A 6000-nucleotide genomic window follows, 5' to 3' on the forward strand; every position below is an offset into this window, starting at 1 on the left:
TGAGGCCCCATCTGGAGTACTGTGTCCAGGCCTGGGGCCCCCAGTACAGGAAGGAGCTCTTGGAATGCGTCCAGAGGAGGGCCACTAAGATGATTAGAGGGCTGGAGCACTTCTCCGATGAGAAAAGGTTGAGGGAACTGGGCTTATTTAGCTTGTAGAAGAGAAGACTCCGGGGAGACCTCACTGTAGCCTTCCAGTACTTGAAAGGAGCATATAAACAGGAGGAGGAATGGCTGTTTACAAGGGTGGATAGTGATAGGACAAGGCGAAGTAGTTTTAAACTGAGACAGGGGAGGTTTAGGTCAGATATTAGGAGGAAGTTTTTCCCACTCAGAGGGTGGTGACACGCTGGAACAGGTTGCCCAAGAAGGTTGTGGATGCCCCATCCCCAAAGGCATTCAAGGCCAGGCTGGATGGGGCTCTGGGCAGCCTGGTCTGGTGGTTGGCAACCCTGCACATAGCAAGGGGGTTGAAACTTGATGATCATTGTTGTCCTTTTCAACCCAAGCCATTCTATGATTCTGTGATTCTACCTGAAACAGAATGGTGAAGTTAGCCTGAAACCTTCAGTCTCGACAGGATACAGCCCTCAGCCGAATTTCAGGAAATCTCTTAACTTCACAGCTGAGTTGCTTTTGATGGAATGAAGCATTAAACACTGGCACAGCAATCAGTAGACAGTACACTCCCTGTCAGAACCAAGCCACATGGTATCCCCCAACACTGATTTTGTTCCCCTGATTTAATGGAGTTCCCTCTGAGGCAAGACCTTCATCGGATCCACAGCACTCAACCAACCCAACAGCATCACAAATCAAAAGTGATAACCAATATTTTAAAATCGAGGGTTTTGATCTACTGCTTCAGACACATTATATTTCAAATACTATTTCACTAGATGAGCTTTCTCCAGCTGCCAGGAGTGTCACCCACTGGATTACATACGCTTAAATCACATTTCTATATTTAAACATGCAAAGCCAGCAGAACCTTATATTTCACAACTGCTTTACAACTGGCAGAAACCCACACTCCCCCCATGCTCTCCCTTGAAGTGGGATTTCCCCACCTTTTTCACCTCAGGTAGCCACGAGGTCTTACAGCCCACACCCCCCCAGCCATAAGCAGCCAAGTGGGGAAGGTGACACAGGGCAGGAGGAACCCGCAAAAATACACTCTCCACCCACCACACAGACACAGTGGACTTTAAAGGCAGCTGTAAGAAAGCCCTTGGTCTCCCTTTCGCGCCACGTCGCCTCCGCACGCATAAGGGAGCCTCCCGTCTGGCGGAGACGAGGATTGCCTCGTGCCCGCATCTCCGCCAGGCTAGAGGTCCCTGGCATAGACGCTCCCCCAACCCCGTTCGCGAGGAGACCGCCAGCAGCACGGCTCCGTGCTGCCTGCCCGCCCGCTCCCGAGGAGGGAAAGGCGGAGGAAGGGCGTCACTTACGGGACCCGGGCACGGCTCCTCGCGGCGGCGGGAAGGGCTGCGCTGGAGATATAGGCTTAGCGGCGGGGCTCCCAGGGCCGAAAGCAGAAAGCCTCCATGCCTGGCCTTCCTACACGTGCGAGGCCGCCCTACTCCCCCCTTCCCGCCCTTCCCTCCTCCTCTCCCCTCAGGAGGCCGCCTCCCTCTTCCCGCACTGCCGAGCGGCGAAATGACGCCGCGGGGAGCCGGGGTCTCCCTGAGCGGCTTTCCGGCCGCGTCCCTCTGGGCCTTCTGAGCGCCCCTCGCCGCCAACCTCCGGTGGGTGCCCACGCCTCGAACGCTTAGCGCCAACACTTTTCTAGTTCTTTACCAGTGTTTTCCGACCTTATTTCGCCCTGAATGCTTTGCACTTCTGCCTCTTAGAAGCTTGTCTGCGGGGGTTAATTGCCTCCAGAAACAATGTTTCCCACACAGTTTTAAATGGATGACAGTGTAGGGGTGCCTGCCCTGACACTGGGCCCACTCCAATTTGAATGAGACTCCTCATGGACGATGTGGTATTAAACTGCATGCAGTCTTTATCACAGCACACAATGCGTGGGGGATTGTTCTGCCTAATGTGTGCAGCTGGCGCAAGAGATCTTCAGCTTACAAACATTACTTCTGTTACATACATAAAGATTTTCCTGGAAAGTACATACATACTCAATATTTTCCCCCAAAATCACTAAAATAGGGTTCCACTTCCTTACACATCCTCAGTCTTTCTGTGGTGGGGGTCTTGGAACCCTCCGTTGTTGTTTGGTATGTCCTTTATTTGAAGACTCTGGTCTTTTTCAAGATCCTTTTGTGGGATGCTTTGCTGAGAGCAGCACCAAACACCTGTTCTCATCTTACTGCAAATACTGGTGGTAGGTGAGATGGTTGGACTAGATGATCTTGGGGGTCTTTTACAACCTTGGTGATTCTATGATTCAATTAGGAGCATCCTTGCAGCAGGAACCTTATGCAAACAATCTATCTTCTGTTACCTAAGAACTTGTCACAAAACAGTTCCCCACTCTGAGACTTACATCTGCTTCTTTGACCACCTAGTTCTTGTATCTTGAGTCTTCTATAACCTGAACAACTATATATTACTGAAATAATGCAATTTTCAAGTACAAAATAAACATTATAAGACAAACATTAGAGAACCTGTACTTCTCCCTTTGATAAAGGCATCAGGTTGGCTGATGGGAGAAAAGCCTGCACCACTGTCAGCCCTTCAAACTGCTGAAGAGCCTACAAACTTTTACTGGATATATTTCACAGGGCAGCTCTAAGGCATGCTTGGTAGGAAAGTACATCATGTACAGCTCCATGTGGGATTTCATGGCCAAGCACCAGGGAGTGTTGGGAACAGGGAAAGAGCTATTGGAGCTCTCCGAACATGTCATGCTTTGGATGTTACTTATGTGACACATCATAGCCAAAAAAGTGCCACAGTATGAGGCCTGACACACATACAATTCTGGTTCTTTTCATTCTGGCATTTTCCATCAGCTCCATAAAACTCTGCTTCTTCCTATCAGTTTTGTCATTTTTGTTAGAGATGCCTGAGACTTGGTAGCTCTGTGTTTCCATAGGTTGGACAGGTTTTGTGCTTCCCCTTCTTCAGCCTAAATAATTCAAATTGTTCCCCTGGGCCAGATATTCTAAAAAACTTGTTTTAAGCCTAAGAATAGTCTTTGGCTAAGGAGAATTATTGCTAAGAATAGCAAGCATTAAGAATAGCCGGAATAAATCTTACAGTCATCATCTCTTTCTCCCTACATATATTCTACTTACAAAAGACCTTTCCCTACTATGGTCTGCCTACATTAGATTGTTGGAAATACCTTTAAAAATTTTGGCTGTGGATCTGCTTGTCTCTCTTCTGTAATGTTCTGTCACTGTATATGATGTGTACATATGTGCATATATACATTATATATATTTTTTTTTTTTACACATACTCATTCCTTCTGTAGTCTTTAAGAAAACTGTTGTTCTGCAAACACCAGAGCTCAGTGATACGGTTGACTTGTGAACTAAATTCTCCATTGTCTTTGTGTTGTTATGTGCCATCTTTAAACCTGTATCTTTTGCTTAGCTCCAACTTTCCAAGAAATTTTGTATCATTTATATTGCATATGGTGTGATCAGTGGTTCACACATTCTCTATTTCACTGCTGGGCCAAACTTCTGTAGATTTCTACCAATAGTTCTTAAGATTTGCTTCAGAAAATATATGAAAAAAACACCAACACAGTGATTGTATTTCATTGTCAACTACCCTCAGTTCAAGCTAGTTATGTTACTTACATTTCACAAAAAAACTAAGCCAGCCTGCTCCATAAGGATTTTATACCAGCCCTACTTCTACACACTCTGCATCCATATGATGCCCTGAAGAGGCTAATTCCACATTCTGTCAAGGACACAGGAAAAGTCCATGGAGGCCTGGACCAGTTTCTCTCTTCCTTCCTTCCTTCCTTCCTTCCTTCCTTCCTTCCTTCCTTCCTTCCTTCCTTCCTTCCTTCCTTCCTTCCTTCCCTCCTTCCCTCCTTCCCTCCTTCCTTCTTTCCTTCCTTCCTTCCCTCCTTCCCTCCTTCCTTCCTTCCTTCCTTCCTTCCTTCCTTCCTTCCTTCCTTCCTTCCTTCCTTCCTTCCTTCCTTCCTTCCTTCTTCCTTTTTTTCTTTCAAGGATTTGCAGATTTAATACTTTCCAGTTTGTTTCTTGCTTAGGTCTAAATGTCATTTGGCCTTCTGGTGAGGAGTTTTAAATTCAATTCTTTTCATGATGACTAACCATATTTCTTGCAGTCAAGTAATGAGTAGCATAGGTTTTAGCTATTAGATGAAAGGACTTTTATTCTATGAAGATTCCACCTGAAACTGCTGTGTTTGAGTGCATTTTTCTCTGTCAAAATGCCTTTAAAGGGTGAATTGAAATATTTAAATCCAGTGTAAGTGGGGTTTAAAATGCCATGGTTTAAAACAGGAGAAGGAGCCAGATAGTTTCTCAATCCTTACTTATACTGTATTTCTCCATCAACAAATGGGGTGGATTTGCCTGATCTCTCATTCTCTGCAATGGCTTTGAAATGTTGACAGACCCATAACTGCTTTTATGAAAAGGCAGAATGTCACAAAACTCAGCATGAATGTTTCTGGGAGGTCTGGTTCTCCTCCTCAGCCACAGCTTTCTTTTTCTTCAGTGGAAAGTCCTTTCCCAGCAACTGTGCAACTGAAGCAAATTCCCTGCTGTTGGAACAGCTTGCCTTTTGAAGGACTCCAACTCAGATTGTCAGCCTTCAGTGTATCCCTGGCTATTTGTATGTATATCAGTTCTAATTAAAATGTTTGGTATGTACTAAGGTATCCTGCAATTAAAGCAAATAGCAGTTATTCTGTTTTGCTGCTTTCACAGCCTCACTGGGAATGTATGTCAAAGCTGATGCTCCCAAATATATGCATAGCCTAGCTTTATACAGGCTAGATCAGAAACTTGCATAGTCATGGAGATCAGTGCTGACTACAGACATACCTGGGAATTTTTATTCATTTACCAAAGCTTCCCAGGCATGTTTGGAGTCAGCAGTGAGCTCCATACCTCCATGACTGCAGGTAAACAGACACCAGGTCAATGAGCTGCCATCAGTGCACTGTCAGGTCCTGGTGGACTGCAGTATGGAAATATATGTAAATGTCTTCACTATCCTTCTTGGGACTGGGTTATTATATGGCTCCTTGCAAAAGTAGATCAAATTCTGTCTTAAATCTGTCTAGGTTTTTACTTTCTCCTTGTACAGGAGAACTCTTTCAGACTGTATATCTGAGTGAAGACAAGCATCTATAACTCTGATGCTGAATTTATACTGTGGCTGTTATTTCACCCGGTCATAAAGATGGTCTGATAAAATAAAAAGAATGGAAACATCTCCAAAGAGTGACTGTTTGAAGACTTATGGATCATTCTGTTAAAATCATGTTGTGTTCACGTATGGGTGGACTAGATTCACTTTTATTCTCAGTGGAATTTCTCTTCGTTTTTTCTGGACATTTTAGGTATGGTGTGGAATGTCATCAGCCTGCCATCATTAACATGAGCCAAATATATATATATATATATATATGATACACATTAGTTATTCAGAGAAACTGTGTTATTAGTGGGAAACAAATTCAACCAAAACATATGCAACAAGAAAGATACTTGCTCACACTCTTGCCAAGTCTAGCAGGACAGAAGTTTTGATCATGCATTCTTATGCTTATCAATAAGTTGTATACATTATGCACAAATCTTCTGAGTGCTATTGAATAGCATTGATCTGAACCACTAAGTAATTTTATTCTGCCTAATCAATAGCATAAAATAGTGTCCTTTATTGGGTTTGGTGGGAAACATTATTACCAAGGATGAGAAAAAGGCTACTCAATATTTTCTTTGCTTCTGTCTTTAATAGTCAGATCGGTTATCCTCAGAGTACTCAGGCCCCTGAGCTGAAAGACAGGGATGGGGAGCAGAATATGGGAGGAAACAGT

General features: G+C 44.3%; 1 protein-coding gene across 2 annotated transcripts in view; it reads right to left on the minus strand.

Moving 5' to 3' along the window:
• SLC7A2 (solute carrier family 7 member 2) overlaps nt 1-1583 on the minus strand; it is a 43377-nt gene extending 41794 nt beyond the window's left edge. For both annotated transcript variants that reach the window (XM_085223061.1, XM_085223059.1), the window contains exon 1: nt 1451-1583. The gene's annotated coding sequence lies outside the window, so the exon portion shown is untranslated. The remainder of the gene's footprint in view (nt 1-1450) is intronic.
• Nucleotides 1584-6000: the final 4417 nt, after the last annotated feature.

This window comes from Meleagris gallopavo, chromosome 4 (assembly GCF_905368555.1).
Source record: "Meleagris gallopavo chromosome 4, MGAL_WU_HG_1.1, whole genome shotgun sequence".
In the NCBI taxonomy this organism is placed as follows: domain Eukaryota; kingdom Metazoa; phylum Chordata; class Aves; order Galliformes; family Phasianidae; genus Meleagris; species Meleagris gallopavo.